At 39.7% G+C, this 19,759-nt stretch overlaps 1 long non-coding RNA gene across 1 annotated transcript in view; it reads right to left on the reverse strand.

Moving 5' to 3' along the window:
- The window catches only part of LOC129400019 (uncharacterized), an 89,979-nt gene extending 71,059 nt beyond the window's left edge, over positions 1 to 18,920 (reverse strand). The window contains exon 1 of the long non-coding RNA XR_008627368.1: positions 18,837 to 18,920. This is a non-coding gene — a long non-coding RNA (uncharacterized LOC129400019). The remainder of the gene's footprint in view (positions 1 to 18,836) is intronic.
- Between the last annotated feature and the right edge of the window lie 839 nt (positions 18,921 to 19,759).

Raw genomic sequence — 19,759 nt, forward strand, 5'->3', positions numbered from 1 at the left:
GTAAGTAGCTTGCTCACAGCTGACCTGTGTTTGATCTCTGGCACACCATACGGTCCCTAGAGTCCCACCAGGAATGATCCCTGGGCACAGAGAATGCAGCAAGCTCTGAGCCTCACTGGGTTTGGTTCAAAAAATTAAAAATAAATAAAAAGAAAATATCTTATTTTAGGGACTGGATAGATAATACAACAGGTACCTTGCACATAGTCTGCCTAGGTCGACCCCTAGAGTCCCATATAGTCCCCTGAGCTCACCAGGAGTGAATTCCTAAGCTCAGACCCAGGAGTAAGCCCTGAGCAGCACCAGATGTGACTCTTCAAAAAATATTCTGGCAAAATAATATCTATCCAAAAGCCTAATAAAACAGGAAGTAAAAAAGCATATATTTGCACTTAATCTTCACAAAATAATTTAATTTTTTTTTGTTTTCTGGGTCACACCCAGCGATGCTTAGGGGTTACTCCTGGCTCTGCATTCAGGAATTACTCCTGGCGGTGCTCAGGGGACCATATGGGATGCTGGGATTCGAACCTGGGTTGGCCACGTGCCAGGCAAATGCCCTACCCACTGTGCTATTGCTCCAGCCCCAATCTTCACAAAATATTTGATGAGAAAAGTGAATGGGACTTTTCCATTGTGTAACTATAGTATGAAAGGGTGCTGAAATTATGAATTTGATATTAGAAAAGTCTACTTACATAACTCATGCTAGACAGCTTAATTGCTTTTTAGCCTCTCTTGGAATATCTTGACATCACAAAACAAGTTTCAGATTTTACAGAATTTCAATTTGAGAGGAAAATATCTAACAGTTTATATGGTAAATTTAATTTTAAAAAATTTACATAAATTTATTTAAAAAGAGATTCTATGAGAATTAAAATAACCAGAAGGTGAAGGAATGGGTGTTGCAACATTATATAACTGAAACTCAATCATGATGAACCTTGTAACTGTGTATCTCACTGTGATTCAATTAAAAATACATAAATAAATAAATAAAATAACCAATGGAATGAGCACAACAAGCTTATTTCTTATGTTGTGAGGTTAGCCCAATAAGCTCAACATTTACCAAACTAAAGAGAGAAAAGTAGGTACTTTTTTGTCACCCCATTTGTAAATAAAATCACCTTTCATACTCTGAAAACTTAGTGATCAAATATACAACAAAAAAGAAAAGGGGAATCTCACAAGTCCAACTCTCAAAAGAAGCTACAGATGGAGGATATCTATAATTCTATTTCATCTCTGGTGAAAGATGTTTTAGTTTCATGCTGGGAGCTGTTCTTTCTGCATCACTCAGATTTTATTATAAGCCATTTGCTTTTCAAGTAATTTTTATCTTTTTAAAATAGAATGAAATTTTACAAAGTTTAGAATCATTATAAAATTGGAATGCAGTAATTAACATTGAAATCTGCTACTGAACAACAAAGGGACAAAGGCAACACAACAGGAGAATTGATCCACACCACTGAGTCTGAGGGGAAGTACTTGAAAGAGAAGGGAAGTTTGGGGAGGGAAGTGGGTACACTGATGAGGGGTGTGGTGTTAGAATTGTGTGCATGGGAAACTATCATTAACATTGTTGTAAATCCCAGAACCTCAATCAGTTTAAAAATATACTATTGTTACCACTTCTGGGAATATATCCCAGAAAGGCAAAAAAGTATAGTCGAAATGACATCTGCACTTGTAGGTTCATAGCAGTACTGTTTGCAATAGTCAGAATCTGGAAAAAAAAACCCGAGTGCCCAAGAACAGATGACTGGTTAAAGAAACTCTGGTACATCTACATAATGGAATACTATGCAACTGTTAGAAAAGATAAAGTCGTGAAATTTGCATATAAGTGTATCAACATGGAAAATATCATGTTAAGTGAAATGAGTCAGAAAGAGAGAGACAGGCATAGAAAGTAATAGAAAGGGAGATTAACACCCAAGAATAGTAGAAATAAGTACCAGGAGGTTTGCTCCACAGCTTAGAAGCCAGCCTTACATACTGAGGGAAAAGGCAGCTCAGATAAAGAAAAGAACACCAAATAAAGTGTGGTAGGGGGACCCTCTTGGGATGGGAGATGCGTGCCGAAAGTAGACTATAGATCGAACATGATGGCCATTCAATACCTCTGTTGCAAACCACAACACCCAAAAGGAGAGAGAGAACAAAAAGGAATGCCCTTCCACAGAGGAGGGTGGGGTGGGGGGTTGGGGTAGGGAAGTGGGAGGGATACTGGGATCATCAATGGTGGAGAATGGGCACTGGTGGAGGGATGGGTACTCGAGTATTGTATTACTGAAACACAAGCACGAAAATGTGTATATCTGTCACTGTACCTCACAGTGATTCACTAATAAAAAATAAAATATATATATTATTTTATAGGAGGAAAACAAAAAAGAAAAGAAGAAATGGAGGAGGAAGAATATAAAGGAGGAGGGGAAAAGAAAAAAACATATATATATACATACATATATATATATATATATATATATATATATATATATTGCACCACACCAGGAGTGATCCCTGAGTTCGGAGAGCCAGGAGTATGTCCAGAGTACCATCAGATGTTTTTCCCCCCACAAAAAGAAATTAGGTAGGTTCTGGAGAAACACTACAGAATCTTGTTTTGTATGAGGCAATCAGTATATGGACCCATGAGCACTACCAGGAGTGGTCCCTGAACAGAAGAGTAAGCCCTGGGCGCCTCTAGGTGTGATGTCAAAACCAAAAAGAAATTTAAAATTTTAAAATAAAATTTTAGGTAAAATTTACATAAAACATTCTATTTGTTTTAGGTGTATAATATAATGCATTGCAAAATAATTTCCACAGTTGTATCAGAGAGATAGCACAACAGAGAGAATGATTGTCTGTAGGATAACATTGATTTGTCCTTTCTGCCTTGCCATAGAGAGCTTGGGTTTGTTGGGTTACTCCCATCCAAGTGCTCCCATTCCTCTGTGTTTATTTGTAACCTCTTTGTGCTCTGTTAACCTGTAAATATTGTTTTTCTCTTCTCCTTAAGTCCTTGGCTTAGTTAATTCAGAGCAATGTCTTTTTTGTATAACACAGGAAGACAGCTAATGCTATGCCTTTGTAATTGGGGAGTAAACTGACTTCGAATGATAATTCAGTCTTGGGCATCTGCTCTCTCGACTTAAGCCTCAGTTGTCCTTACTTCCTAGATCCCCAAAAGCAGGGTCCTGACGAGGGACTGGTTGGACCCAGGTGAAGCAGTGAACTACCCTGGCATCGAAATGGGCGTGACCAAAACATCATAATACTTAACCATAAGTAAGAGCATGGTCATGGACAAATTTTATCATAATCCTAAAAGTAACATCTAGATTCGGACCCTGATAAGGTTTGGAATGATTAATCTAGCCTGAGAACTATAGTCTGAGTCTGTTGCGAGATGTCCCTAGAAGAGCCACCCTACAAGCTCAATGTATCTTACTGTGTTCGTACAAAATAACTAATATTAAGATGTTAATTAAGATGTTAATTGAGTTAATCCTATTTTGTCCTTGAGTAGAAGAAGGGTTTTTGATATGTTGATTTTGCTGCCAGAGTGTGGTGTCTACCCCTAATTCAGATTTAGAGAGAGAGAGAGAGAGAAAGAGAGAGACCAGGGGAGCAAGATGGGGCTCAGAGAGACTAACAAGGGGACAGAGGGAGAAGAATGTAAGGGAAGAATACAGGAGCAGGAGCATGGAGAGATGAGAGACGCGGCTGTGAGAGGGAGCACGGAGAGATGAGCAGGAGAGACAGGAGGAGACGGGAATGAGGGGCTCAGTGAGACTGGAACTCTAGAAGGGGGAGCTTAGTGAGACTGAAACAGGAGCATGGGGAGAATGGAATAAAGGGCAACTGATCATCAAGCAGCTTGGCCCTCGTTTCCTCCTTCATCTGACCATGGCATGGGCCACCCCAGGTGGGTGAGTGGCCCAAGTCCACTGAACCTGGGAGGTGAGGCAGAGAGCTGCTGGGGGTTTTTCTAGCCACCCCAGGAGATTACACACTTGTCTTGCATGCAACTGACCCAGGTTCAATCCCCAGTATCCCATAAGGTTCTCCAAACCTCACCATATGTGAGCATAGAGCCAAAAGAAATCCCAGAATATCGCTGGATATGCCCCCCATGGGCAAAAAAAGCTCAAATAATAATAATGATAATTTCCACAGCAGAATATTGCATGGCAGGCTACCGTGGTGTAATCGATATGCCAAAAACAGTAACAATAATGGGCCTCATTCTGCTGACCCTGAACACAAGAGGATGAATGAAACGTTACTGGCGCATGGTCAAGCAAATTGATGAGCAGTGAGACGACAGTGATACAGTGAAACAGTAATAGTTTCCACAATCTAGTTAGTAAACTCTACTAAGGAGTCTAGTTTGTACAGACACTACTTTCAGTGTGATAAGAACTTTCTTATTATTACTATTATGGCTTATCATCTATTGAGATTTTAATTATACTAGGTAGTTTTAAGAGTTTTACAAGTGTTAGCTCATTCAGTCAATACAGAAAATCAGTGGCAACGGCAGGAAAAGGTTCATCCACTAAAGCCTATGACTTAAATATGGGGATAAAGCACATGCAGACCAAGTGTTAATATTCAGCAGGGCATTGTTAAATATCCCTGTACTTCCATTCTTTTTGGCAAAGCGTATATTCTGACTTTAGGTTTTAAAGAAAGGAATTAAAAGAGAAATGAGAATTGTATTTCGAAAGGGAGATGGCTTTGGAAGGGTGGCCAGTGAGTCTCCTAGTTTCCAAGTGATAACGGAGTAGGGTAGGGGGAGCAGAGACACTTCTGTCAGATTATCTGGCTGGACTCTTTTTCTTCAACATTGGACTGGACTCTTTTCTTCAACAGCTACATACATTCTATAGCTGCAACCTTAGGGAATTATTTTATTTGTTATTATTATTGATTTATTTATTTTTTTTGTTTTGGAGGAGCTACAACCAAAGCCACTAAGGACTAATCCTGGTTTGAGTGTGTTCAGGGTGAGTTAAGTCACTTATGACCTTGGAAGCAATCATTACCTGTAGGTGATCTAGCAATTCTTTATGAATTCAGTGATGAGTACTTTTGTGCTCTCTTTCTTAGCAACTTTGAAATCTTCAATACAGGATCATTGATTATACTCTCTATACAGTATATTGCCTCTACATTGAGGCAGCTGCACACAATATAAAGTGACAGTCCCATTTTTCTTTGACATGTATACACCTACTTGTTTCAACAACATGTGCCCAAAAGTCTGTTCTTTCCTCATTGAATGAAGCTCTTGGCACCCTTGTAGAAAATCAACTGACGAAACTATAAAAATTTATTTCTGGTCTCTATTTTTATTTCATTGATATTTGTGTCTATCTTTAATCCAATATTTTGATTAATGTAGCTTAGTAAGTTTTAAAATTTGGAATTGCAACTAATTCAATACTGTTTATTAACAACTTTGTTTTGACTATTTAGGATCTCTTGAGAATTGACTTTTACATTCTTTATTTTTTTTAAAGCATTCCTATTTTGGCTGGAACTGTAACAAATCTGAGGATCACTTTGGGGAGAATTGCAAACAACATAAGGGTCCCCAAACCATGAACACAGCCATCTTTCCAGCCACATCATGCATCTTTAATTTCTTTCAGAAATATGTTGTCTTTTTGTATGTATAATTTTCCACATTTTTGGTTAAATTTACTCTTATACATTTTATTTTCCTTGAGACTGTAATACATGGCACTGCCTTCCTAATTCCCCCTTTTTATTTTTCATTGCTAGTATACAGAAATACAACTAATTTGGGCATAATGGTCTTATATATTACAGGTTTAATGGATGTGTTTATTTGATAAATCTGGTAACTATTTTTTTCTTTTGGGGTCACACCCAGCAATGCAAAGGGGTTACTCCTGGCTCATGCACTCAGGAATTACTACTGGCGGACTCAGGGGGCCATATGGGATGCTGGGAATCGAACCCTGGTCAGCTGTGTGCAAGGCAAATGCCCTACCTGCTGTGCTATCGCTCTAACCTTAAATCTGGTAACTTTGTAAAGGAGTTACTTTCTCCATCCCATCTGTGACATTAGAAATTCATAGTCAGGGATCAGGATCGTAGTCAGTAGTTCATCTAGTAGAATACATGCCTAGCAAGTTCAAATTCCTGGGTCTGATCCCCTGCTTCCACATGCTCCACCCAGCATTGCCAGGTGTGACCCTCACAAGAAGAAAAAAATTCAAATTCAGTTGTTCATAATTTCACATTCTTTAAAGAACAAAGAGTTTTTATAATCCTTGGTGTAGAAAAATAACTCTTTCAATGACTGTTTAAAGAAAATAGAAATCTGGGCCAGAGATATAGTACGGAGGTGAAAACTTGCATGTGACTGATCACTATTTGATCTCCAGAACCACATATGTTCCCCTGAGCACCTTCAGAAGTGATTCTTAAGCACAGAGCCCAGAAATAATCCCTGAGCATATGGCTGGTGTGACCCCAAAATAAAATAATAAAAACCAAAGTGGAAGTAGAAGGGTTCCATTACTTTTCTAAAAGTTTAATACACTTGTAATTTTACCTGGGCTGGAGTGATAGCACAGCAGTTGGGCTTTCGCCTTTCACTGGGCCATCCCGAGTTCGATTCCTCCGCCCCTCTCGGAGAGCCCGGCAAGCTACCGAGAGTATCGAGCCAGCATGGCAGAGCCTGGCAAGCTACCCGTGCGTATTGGATATGCCAAAAACAGTAACAATAAGTCTCTCAATGAGAGACATTACTGGTGCCCGCTCGAACAAATCAATGAGCAACGGGATGACAGTGACAGTGACAGTAATTTTACCTACAGAGTCAAGTTTCTAAGTTGCTAAGCAACACCAATATCACTGTAAGAGTTATAGATTTATATAGGCAGAATGCTCTAAGACTTGGAACTCAAAGGTGTTTACAATAATACAATTCTATTGGCAAAGACAACAGAAACAAAAATAAACAAATGGTGCTACATCAAAGTAAATAGCTTCTGCATGCTTAAAGAAACAGGTGCTAAAACTAAGAGCACTGACTGAATGAAAGAGAAATATTTGTACCCAACACGTCAGATAAAGGGTTACTTCCCAAGCACTCACAAAAATCAGCAAAAAGTACAAAAACTATAGAAAAGTGGAGAAAGAAAATGAATAGACCCCTTTCTAAAGAACACCAGTGGATGGGAGGTAGGCACATGAAAACTGATCATCATCACTTGTTATCAGGGAAATCCAAATCAAGATGACAATGACATATCTTCTGACACTAATGCAAATGGCACATAACAAAATACTGGGAACCAAAAGTAGAGAGAGAGTATGGGGAATATTGTCTGCTTTAGAGGCAGGGGGAGGGAGGGAAAGGGGGGGTATACCCAGGATATTGGTGGTGGGGAATGTGCACTAGTGGAGGGATGGGTGTTTGATCATTGTGAGATTGTAACCCAAATATGAAAGCTTGTAACTATCTCATGGTGATTCAATAAAATTAAAAAAAATACTGGGAACGGTCCATATCGGCAAGGATGTAATGAAAAATAACCATACAGGCGGAAATGTTGTCTGGTTCGACTCCTATGGAAATTTCTCAAAAAAAAAATGAAGAAGAACAGAGCTGCCATAACCCAGCGATTCCACTTCTTAGTATCTATCCCAGAAACATAAAAATGTAGTACAATAGTTTGGATGTGCAATTAACCCAGGTGTCCAATGACAGATGAATGGATTATAAAGGTGTGCTACATATACATACAGTGAAATACTCGGCAGTGGCAATGAATGGTAAAATCATGCAATTCACTGAAACTTGAATGGAACTGGGGTGGACAATAAGTGAAGAAAGACAGAACTGGGTTGGACAATAAGTGAAGAAAGACAGAAGAAGGACAAACACAAGATGCTCTCACCTATCTATGGTCACTGTCACTGTCACTGTCATCCCGTTGATCATCGATTTGTACGAGTGAGCACCAGTAACGTTTCTCATTGAGAGACTTATTGTTATGGTTTTTGGCATATCTGATACGCACGGGTAGCTTGCCAGGCTCTGTTGCGTGGGCTCAATACTCTCGGTAGCTTGCCGGGCTCTCCAAGAGGGGTGGAGGAATTGAACTCGGGTCAGCCGCGTGAAAGGCAGATGCCCAACTGCTGTGCTTTCGTTCCAGCCACCTATGTATGGTATATAGAATATATATGTATAGAATAATAGGAAAAGGGAGTGCAAGGTATCCAAGTGGGGGGAATACCTAGATTACTCTGAACCCTCAATTATAGAAATGGAAGTGATAGGAAAGTAAAGAAATGGAAAGGGAGAGTAAGAAGAGGTGAAAGGGAGATAACAGGGCCAGGGGCATATCTGCGGTGTAGAGGTATGGTAGATAGATAGATATAGATAAATTAGATGAAAAATAAATAATGAAATAAATAAAAATTTAAAAAAATCATAAAAAATAGATCAATTAAATGAAAAAGATACAGATAGGTATGGATAGATAGATGTATAGATATTTTTATATACCACAAAACAAAAAACACGTCAAGGGGTATACCAAAATCACATGAATTAAACTTAAAACTATGCCTGACAAGGAGACGGGCTTGGTGGGTGGGAACCTGAGGGCATTGGTAGAGGAAAGTGCGAGCACTGGTGGGGGGATTGGTGTAGAACATGTGTGTCTGAAACTCTGTTAAGCAGAACTTCGTAAATCACGGTGCCTAACATTTTAAAAATGTATCTTTTTAAAATAGCTGTAAGTTTATAAGTTTTGGATGTCCTTGAATTCTAATGTCTTTTGATAGCTCTTAATATCAGACTTTTTATTTCAGTGAATTCAAGGTAAGGGTGAAAATTGAAGCACATTCCTTTAGTATTCATTCTGGATGTGTGAGCATGATGTGGAGTCTGTATCTGCACCATGGGTGAGCAGCAAAGTGTGTGATCTCTGGGGTGGCTAGAGAGAGCACTGCACAGCTCTCTCCCACCGCCTGCGTTCGGTTGACTCGGGTCACTCCCCACCCGGGTGGCATTGCCACGGGTGGACGAAGGAAGCACGAGAGCCAGGCTGGTTGATGATCACTTGCCATTTATTCCATTCTCCTCATGCGCCTGTTCCAGTCTCACTAAGCTCCCCATTGCAGTCTACTCTGCTCTTCATTCCTGTCTCCTCCTGCTTCTCCCTTTGCTAAGTCTCTCTCTGCTCCAACTCCCTGCCATGTCTCTCGTCTCTCCACGTGCCTACTTCTGCTTCTTCCCCTACATTGTTCTCCCTCTGTACCCCCCTCGCTAGTCTCTCGGCGCTCCATCTTGCTGCTCTGGTCTCTCTCTCTCTCTCTCTCTCTCTCTCATCTCTCTCCAACTCCCTGAATTAGAAGCAGCCACCACACTGCATTGGGGTTAGCACAATCAACATATCAAAAACCCTTCTGGCTCAAGGGAGGGAAATACCACGTAGGGGTGTTTCTCCTCTCTTTGGTCCAATAACTTAATTAACATCTTAATTAACAACTTAATTCTTCTTCTTAATTTTAGTTATTTTATATGGACACACTAAGAAATACTTTGAGCTTGTAGGGTGGTTCTCCTGGGGCCATCTTGCTATAGATCTCAGATTACAGTGCTTAGGCCAGATCAATCTTTCCTAACCCTAGCAGGGTCCTAATCTAGATATTACTTTTTGGATCATGGCAGAATTTGTCCATGACCATGCTCTTAACTTATAGTTAAGTATTATGGTGCTTTGGCCAGCCCAATTTTCTATGTCAGGGTAGCTCACTGCTTGCTCTGGGTCCATCCAGTCCCTCCTTGGGACCCTGTTTTTGGGGTGCTAAGAACTAAGGGCAATTGAGGCTTAAGTTGAGAAAATAGATGCCCAGGGGTGAATATCATTCAGAGTCAATTAACTCCCGAGTAATAAAAGCATAGCATTAACTGTCTTCCTGTGTCTATACAAAAAGGGCATTGCTCTGAATTAACTATGCAAAGAACTTGAGGAGAAGAGAAAAGCAATATTTACAAGTTAACAGAGTACAAAGAAAGAAGTTACAAATAAACACAGAGGAATGAGAGCACTGTGATGGGAGTAACCCAATAAACCTAAGTCCCCTGTGGCTACTCAGAAAGGACAAACTAATGTTATCCTACAACATTCCTTTAGTATTAATTCTGGATGTGCGAGCACAATGTGGGGTCTGTATCTGCACCATGGGTGAGCAGCAAGGGATTAAAATCTTTTTCACTATTGCTATTCAAATTGTTTGTCATCTAAAGTACAGGGTCCAGAGTGAGAAGAAAGGCCACGAAGGTCATCATATTTTGGTGGTAAAAGATCTATCATTATTTTCATTCTATTAAATGCCAACCTACTGTTTACTTTAAAAAGTGCAAATATTCTCTCCTATGTTCATTTTGAGGATTGTTTCACTTTATTTCTATAATCTTAGGAAAAGGAAAAAGACCTTGCAAAGGGAAAGTACAATTGCCAGTGTCTTTTGATGTCCGCAGGTTGCCCTAATCCAATGGCTCTCTGTTCCTTATTGTGACAATTTGATCTCATTTCATCCTTACACTGAGTTGAAGTATCTTATTTTAATTTCTTGGACAGAGCATGCCTGGAGATTCTCAGGGATGACTCCTGACTCAGTGCTCAAGGGTCGTTCCTGGTGATGCTAGAGATTCTATTTGCTGCTGTGACTTGAACCCAGACATCCCACATACAAAACCAGAACTCCAGCCCACTGAGCTCGCTCTTTGGCTGAAGTTGAAATATTTCAAACTCTTATTGCTGTTGCTGGTTTGATGAGATCATTTGGTCAGTCCTGAAGGAGACTAATCACATGAGGGTCAGTCTGGAGAAATGTCTCCTTTCTCTGAAAAATATTGTTTTATTTGCACCACTTCCATAGAAGTGTTTTATTTGCACCGCTTCCATAATATTTATTGCCTTATGTTATGAATTAAAGTCATAAGTGTTTTATCTTTCCAGTTGAATCATACACTTTGATATTTCATCAAGTTTCATACATTTTACTCATATTAATTTCTTGATCAAGAACTTTACATTGCATATTATTTTTTTAAGTTCCATTCAAGTATATGTGGGATAGAGGTATATAAACTGCTTTGATTTGTACTAATTATAGCATGATAAGAGACACATCAAAATGTGTAGGGCTTCCAAGCAAATACTCAGAAAAAAGTTTCTACTTTCTCATTCCTTGGCCTTTTTAGTGGTTGTTTTTGGCTGGGAGGCAGGAAGATGGTGACTGCAAAGGACTCAGAAAATGTCACAGGAGTCTACAAAATCTGTGCTTCAACTTGTTATAAAAAATGTGGATCACTGGGGCTAGAGTGATAGCACAGCGGGTAGGGAGTTTGCATTGGACACGGCCGACCCAGGTTCTAATCCTAGCATCCCATATGGTCCCCTGAGCACCGCCAGGGGTAATTCCTGAGTGCATGAGCCAGGAGTGACCCCTGTGCATCGCCAGATATGACCCAAAAAGAAAAACAAACAAACAAAATGTGGATCACATACTGCAAGCAGACTCAAAAAATGATTAAGTGTGGAGTTCATGCCCACTTCAGGCACCTTAACCAGTGGCTGAATAAATAGCAGTATTACTACATTAAATGAATGAATAAGTTAATAAATACATAAATAAATAATTAAATAAAAATGACTAAGCAAGACAAAGCAAAACAGGTCATCCTCATCTTGAGAAGATCTATAATACACTACACTATTATATTGACTTAAAGACTAGTGTGTATTTCTACAGTAGTCATGTAGAAAATATTTCAGAATATGAATACTGGCTATCATGAGACCAGGTAATTCTGACACCTTTACAAGCATGTCAAGAAGGACTACTGAAAAGTAAATCACACAAAATATTCAAGAATACTATAATCACTTCGTGATGCAGAGTTATTTCAAAGGGCTAGAAAGCATGCTTTGCATGTGGGAGCCTCAGGTTTCAACCCTGGCACTGCACAGTCCCCAGGGCAACTAGTGGGAGTAGCCCACGCCCAGAAGTAACAGGTATGGCCCAGAAGCAAATAAAAACAAAACTCCCCAAATAAACATCAGACTCAAAAGTGAAAAGCACAAGGATTTTCTCTAACTCTGGAAAAAGCACAGATGCCCACTCTCACCACTTCTACTCAATATAGAACTGGAAGTCTTGACCAAAACAATCAGACAAGAAAAATAAATAGAAGAAATTCAAATTGGAAAACAAAGAGACATATTATCATTATTTAGAAATAGCATGATGACCTTCAAAAAAACCCTTAAAGGTTCCACAAAAAAATCAGAAATTGTAAAAGAAAGGACTGGAGTGATAGCACAGCGGGTAGGGTGTTGCCTTGCATGTGACCAGCCCGGTTCGATTCCTACATCCCTCTCGGAGAGCCTGGCAAGCTACCAAGAGTATGAAGCCCGCACGGCAGAACCTGGCAAGCTACCCACGGCGTATTCAATATGCCAAAAACAGTAACAAGTCTCACAATGGAGACGTTATTGGTGCCCATTCAAGCAAATTGATGAACAACGGGAGGACAGTGCAGTGCTACAATAAAAGAATATAATAAATTGACAAGCTACATAACAAATATACAGAAATGCATTGCATTTCTATTTGCAAACAATGAATTAGAAAATAAGGGGCGTGGGGCCATAGTGATAGCACAGCGGGTAGGGGGTAGGGTGTTTTCCTTGCACGTGGCCGACCCCGGTTCGATCCACAGCATCCCATATGGTCCCCCAAGCACTGCCAGGAGTAATTCCTGAGCGCAAAGCCAGAAGTAGCCCCTGAGCATCGCTGGGCGTGACCCAAAAAGCAAAACGAAAAAAAAAAGAAAGAAAAGAAGGGGGAAAATCTCATTTCCAGGAAGGAGAGATAGTACAACAAGTAAGTTGCTTGCCTGCACATGGTCAACCCTGATTCAATCCCCACTATCACATATGGTTCTCAGAGTACCACTGGGAGAGAATTTTGAGCACAGAAGTAAGACCTGAGCACAGCTGGGCATGGCCCGAACGATACAAAAATCCTATTTATAATTGCATCAAAATGCATGAGGCCTGGGTTTTATCACTGGTATAACACACACACGCGCACATATATATATATGTATGTATGTATATATAATATATATACACATGTATATGTAATTGCATAGTAAGGTCAGACCAGAGATTACATAGAAACAGGGGAAAAGAGTGGTTATGGGTACGTCGGTGGTGAAGATGTGCAGTAATTTTTTACACCAATATAATAAACTTAGACACTTTTGTAACCTTATTGACTAAAATATTATTTGTGTGTGGGTTATTTTTGGGTTATACTTGGTGATACTCAAGTGTTACTCCTGCCTCTGCACTCAGGAATTACTCCTGGCGGTGCTGAGGGACCATATGGGATGACAGGGATTAAACCCAATGGGCTACGTGCAAAGCAAGTGCCCTACCCACTGTACTATCGCTCCAACCCAAATCTTTGTGTGTTTACTGCCACAAACAGCAGTTCTCAGGGCTTACTTCTGTCTATGCTCTCAGGAAACATTCACAGTGGGGTTTCAGGGACCATATGTGATACTGGGGATAAAATCAAAGTGGGATAGAGACCGTTACACAGCTGTGTCCAAAAAAATAGGACAAGGGGCTGGAGCGATAGCACAGCGGGTAGGGCATTTGCCTTGCACGCGGCCGACCCGGGTTCGATTCCCAGCATCCCATATGGTCCCCTGAGCATCACCAGGGGTAATTCCTGAGTGCAGAGCCAGGAGTAACCCCTGTGCATTGCCGGGTGTGACCCAAAAAGCAAAAAAAAATAGGACAAGAGGGCTGGAGAGATAGCATGGCCATTATGGTGCTTGCTTGCCTTTCACACAGCCTACCGGGTTCAATCCCCGGCATCCCATATGGTGCCCTGAGCACTACCAGAAATGATTTTTGAGTGCAGAGCCAGGAGTAAGCGCGGAGTACTACAGGGTATGACCCAAAAACAAATGAAAGAAACAATGGGGCAGGAAGGGTTTTATCTTCAGTGGTGGAGGGCTATTGGCACTTTGATGGTAGGAATGATATGGTAAAATTATACTAAAACATACAGCATTGGGGCTGGAGTGATAGCACAGCGGGTAGGGCGTGTGCCTTGCACGCGGCCGACCCGGGTTCGATTCCCAGCATCCCATATGGTCCCCTGAGCACCACCAGGGGTAATTCTTGAGTGCAGAGCCAGGAATAATCCCTGTGCATCGCCGGGCGTGACCCAAAAAGAAAATAAATAAATAAATTAATTAATTAATTAATAAAAATAAAACATACAGCATTTCACCACAAAGTTATCACAGATATTATTTCAAATGTTTATGTAACAAAGTGGAGGTGCAAACATGATATGGAACTGTATTTTAAAATGTGCTGGTAATGATCTCTCTGGACAAGAACTGAGTGCTGAAAGTAAGTGAAGAGAGAAACATGATAACCTTTTAGTACCTGTATTGCAAACGATAATGCCTTACGAAAGGAGAGAGGCCATATGTGGTACCGGGGATAAAACCGAAGTGGAATAGAGACTTAAGAAAGAATAAGAAAAGTGCCTGTCACAGAGGCAAGCTGGGGAGGAGGAGGGAGGGAGGGAAACTGGGGACACTGGTGATGGGAAATGTACACTGGTGAAGGGACCGGTGATGGAACATTGTATGACTGAAACCCAATCATGAACAACTTTGTTTTGTTTGTTTTTAATTTTTCAATTAATTTATTTTTAATTGAATCACAGTGAGATACAAATATATACAAACTTGTTCATGATTGGGTTTCAGTCATGTAATGTTCCAACAACGGTCCCTTCACCAGTGCACATTTCCCAACACCAATGTCCCAAACTTCCCTTCAGCCTCATGAACAACTTTGTAACTGTGTATCTCATGGTGATTTAAAAAAAAATGAAATTATTAAAAAATAAAGCAATTAGCAACACATACACAAAATAAATAAAATGTGCTGGTATCACTTAGAAATGGGGTATAGCGGTTATGTGGCCAAATACAGTAAACATTCACTGTCTTGTAAACTAACTATTAACTCAGATTTAAAAATTTTTAAATATAAGCCAGCAAGGGGTCAGAGTGTTAGTGCGGCAGTTAGGATGCTTCCCTTGCATATGACTGACCTGATTTGAATCCCTGGCACCCCATATGCTCCCCCAAGCACTGCAAGAGTTGATCCCTGGGTGTAATGCCAGGAGTAAGCATTGAGCACTGCTGGGTGTGGCTTCAAAATGAAACAAACAAACAAACAAAAATAAAGACCAGAGAGATTGTACAGGAGTTAAGATGCTTACCTTCTATGCAGCTAACCGTGTTTCATCTATTGAGTATCTCCACAAGTAAGCCCTTAGGACTGTTGGGTGTGGCCCCAAAACCAAACAAAAAAACACAAAACAAAAACTGGCCTCTTATTTTCATTTTCCAAATTTTTTTTACAGCACTAGAAATAGAACCCAAGACCTGAATTTCTAGTCCCAGGTTTTCCAGATTTAAAAAAGTAGTAGCTAAGGGTCATAGTGCAAAGTGTCTCTGGGGCAGAGAGATAGTACAGTATGTAGGGCTCTTGCCTTGTATGTAGCTGAGTAGGTTCAATCCCTATCATCTTATATGGTCCCCTATGCACAGCTAGGAATAATTCTTGAATGTAGAGCCAGGAGTTATCCCTGAGAATTATCGGGTGTGGCCCAAAAACAAAACCTAAAATAATGGCTTATATACACCATATTCAATACCATACAGCTACAAAGAAATTAAGAGATAATTCCATTTAAAGATTAATTCATGAGATTCCTGACAAACTAAAGCTCATGCATTTTACACTGTATTTAATATATAGAGTCTGCTTCAGGCCGGTTCACATAACCATGTAAATCTATATCTTATATAGTCAATCTATTTGTTACCCCTGACAGGTAAAGAAAGCACTGTAGCACTGTCATCCCATTGCTCATTGATTTGCTCGAGTGGGCACCAGTAACGTCTCCATTGTGACACTTGTTACTGTTTTTGGCATATCGAATACGTCTCAGTTAGCTTGCCAGGCTCTGCTGTGTGTGCGGAATACTCTCGATAGCTTGCTGGACTCTCCGAGAGAGACGGAGGAATCGAACCTGGGTCGGCCGCGTGAAAGGCAAACACCCTACCTCCTGTGCTATTGCTCCAACCCGTAAAAAATATATATATTCATTTGGCAACAAATAAAGGTAACTGAATTTTTATAAAGAAAATAAGTCAAAGGGAAATTAGAATTTTCCAAAGATAAGCATCCATCGTTCTGATGTTATGACAGCAGAAAAAAGTATATATACTTGTGGGGCCAGGGTGATGGCTCAAACAGCTGGACTCATGCTTTGCATGTGAAATTGCTGGGTTCAGTCCCCAGCACCACATGATCCTGTTAGCACTGCCCGGAATGACCCCTAAGTATTGAGAGTAGCTCTTAAGCACCACTGGGTGTGGCCCAAAAAATAAACAAAAGTGGGGGAAGTATATATTTAGGGGCTGATGATATACTGCAGCAGTTGAACACTTGCCTTGCATGTGATTCTGATCCTCACTACTCCCTTCTCACTCTCCCGCCACACACACACACACACATTAGAAACCAGAAAACCCCTTTGCAAATCTCTTCTCTCATTCTAGAGCTATTTTAGCTTAGTCTTACAGGGATGCTTTCACCTAATATCCTGACCCAAACCTGATTCTAAAGAGGAGAAACGGGCAGCATGACTCTGGGTAAAGGAACTTGGTGGCTCTTACGTTCCTTATTCAGTATGACTGAAGCCACTTGAAGAGCTTGGATCGGTGTTCTTTCACCAGCACCCTGTTCTTTCCTGCCTATACTCTTTGCCGACTGACTGTTAATCATTTCAGACATCTCTTTAAGCTTACATTCTCATATACTTGCTTTGTGTTCTTTGTTTCCATGGGTCCACTTCAGGAACTAATGTTCCTCCCTAGCTAAGACACATTTAAATTTTCAGTGCACCACAATCACTTATGATGCTGTTAAAATGTGGTTTCCTCTACCTCAAAGCATCTAAATTGGTCTGTTAGAGGAGAGATACAGGAATGTACATTTGAACAAAATAATCTAAGTGATCCCGATGCAGGCAAACAACACCCTCAGAGAAGTTATTGGAATTAAGGATTCACTTAGATAAATTTACTGTTGGTAGATTCTTCTATTTGAGTGTTGTGTTGCCTTGAGTTACAGAGCTCTTACACAATGTGAAATGAATAATGTGGAACATTCAATCAACACAGTTGTTAGCTGCAATAAAATGTCAACATTTCAAGTTTTCTTTTTCCAAAACATGTCTTTAAATTCACTCCACACATCCACAAATGGTCCTATTTAAAAGGAAATATAGCTGCTCCTACTTTGAAAACTAACACTTAATATCCATCTATAAAATATTTAAAATAAGCAAAGCACAGTTAAAGGTTCGTCTGTAGTTGTGTAGAACAAATAGATTGCCTTCAAAGTGATGACTGAGTAACAAAAAACTCTATTAAGTAAGAATGAAAATTTTAATTATATAAGCAATGGAAGAAATAACAAATGGAAAAATGTGTATGAACAAAAAATAGAAAATATTGAAGTTCAAAAGTCATCATTAAACAAGGAAACCTAAACGACAAATGACAAATTAAGGAAAATATTTGCAACAAACATTCAAAATGAACGACAGGAAATTTTTGAAAGCTTCAGAACTCAAAAAAGAAAACTGGGGAAAGAACAAGAACAGAAATAAATATATTTGATGCCAGTTCAAGAATGTAAAGAGTTGGGGCTGGAGCCATAGCACAGCGGGTAGGGCGTGTGCCTTGCACGCGGCCGACCCGGGTTCGATTCCCAGCATCCCATATGGTCCCCTGAGCACCGTCAGGGGTAATTCCTGAGAGCCAGGAGTAACCCCTGTGCATGTCTGGGTGTGACCCAAAAAATAAAGCCAAAAAAAATGTAAAGAGTAGATAGATAGATAGATAGATAGATAGATAGATAGATAGATAGATAGATAGATAGAGATATATTCCGTTTTATCAGATTAAGAATTTTGAAGTGATTATTTGGGAGAGAACTCAATGACATAGACACATGTACTAAACGCTGCTGATATGTGAATAAATTGATAAAAGTTTACTTAAAGCACTTTTAAAATTTTTATCATGGTGGCTTTTGTTTTGAAGCCATGCTCAGCAGTGCCGGGAACTACTCCTGGCTCAGTGCTCTGGGGTCACTCCTCTCTCATGCAGAGTATGTGCTCAACACATTAAGTTATCTCTTCAGCTCAAAAGAATATTATTTTAATAAACAAACCATAATATTTTTAAGAGGCAAAATATCATAGCAATTTATAGCAGTGTTTTCTAATGCTTAATAGTATTCAAAACTTTCAAACATAAGGACACTTTGAAACGTTGGTATATAGTATTTTATATATATCATCTAAATTTTCTTTTAAAATCCTTTACATACACATGAAAAATCTATAAATAAATGCATCCAAATGCTAACAGCTGTTATCTCTAGGTGATGAGATTTTCATTCCTTTCATTACTTTTTGGTTCTAACACTCCTCTACAATGACCATATGCTACTCTGATAATCAGAAAATGCAACAAATGGCATTTCAAAAGTTTCTCTGAGAGCAGAACATAAGGAAGGAAAAGTTGTCAGCTTAATTAATAGAGAATTTACCAAGTGACAGAGAACACTCACCACTTGTTTCTGAAGCAGGCACAAGAATCCATTTATGGAATGCCAGTGACCTTATATTCTCAAGACAACTGCTTATCTGTCTCTGCAATTGAAAGAGGGGGATATGGAGTAAAGACAAAAATCTAAGAACAGATGTCAGAAAGGAGACAAAACCAGTGTCAGGATAAAGCAGAAGGGATGTATTTCTAGCAATCCTTAATCTTACTCTAGCCTACTTTCAGACTCCTGATCGAAAAATTTCTCCTTACACAATCCAGTACTCCAACTGATCAACTTTTATTATTTACTAGTGCTTTTTTCCGAGAAGAGAAGTCTTTTCTTCAAGAATTTTCAGTTGTATTCAGAAAATAAATATGTTGTTCCCTCCTTGAAGCTTGAGGGATTGGTTAGGGATTAATTCTGGAATTTAAAGACTGGAGAGAACGTTGACACATGCTTTAATAATTGAATCACCCTACCAAAGATCAACTTTTCATGAGGAAATACCAGAGTCTTATTTAAGCATCCTTGTTTATGTTATGTTTATCAGACTTGAGTGACCTATAGGACAAAGATAATTCTAGTACACTATTTGCTAGCTAAAGGCCCACCTAGAACCCAAGGCTCTGCATATGGTAATGCGTGTGGAAAATGGTCCCTTCTTGGTTGCTGGGCAAATAAAAACAAGTGGGGCTCATTTCAGATAGTTTGACGGGGAAGCTAGCACTAAAACGTACCTTGGTTTCCACCGGATATTATTACTTAGGCATGCCCAAGCTCAAAGTAGGGAATTAGATTTAGTGGGTTAAATTCTCCATATTTAAAAGCTGTGCTTTTAGGCACAGCAAGGGGACAACAATGCCCAAGGAAAACAAGCCCTTAGATTCTGACCACAGAATTGAGGTCACTAAAGTAGGCAGGAGTGAGCTGAGAGGGTGAAAGGG

Source organism: Sorex araneus, chromosome X, assembly GCF_027595985.1.
Source record: "Sorex araneus isolate mSorAra2 chromosome X, mSorAra2.pri, whole genome shotgun sequence".
Taxonomy (NCBI): Eukaryota; Metazoa; Chordata; class Mammalia; order Eulipotyphla; family Soricidae; genus Sorex; species Sorex araneus.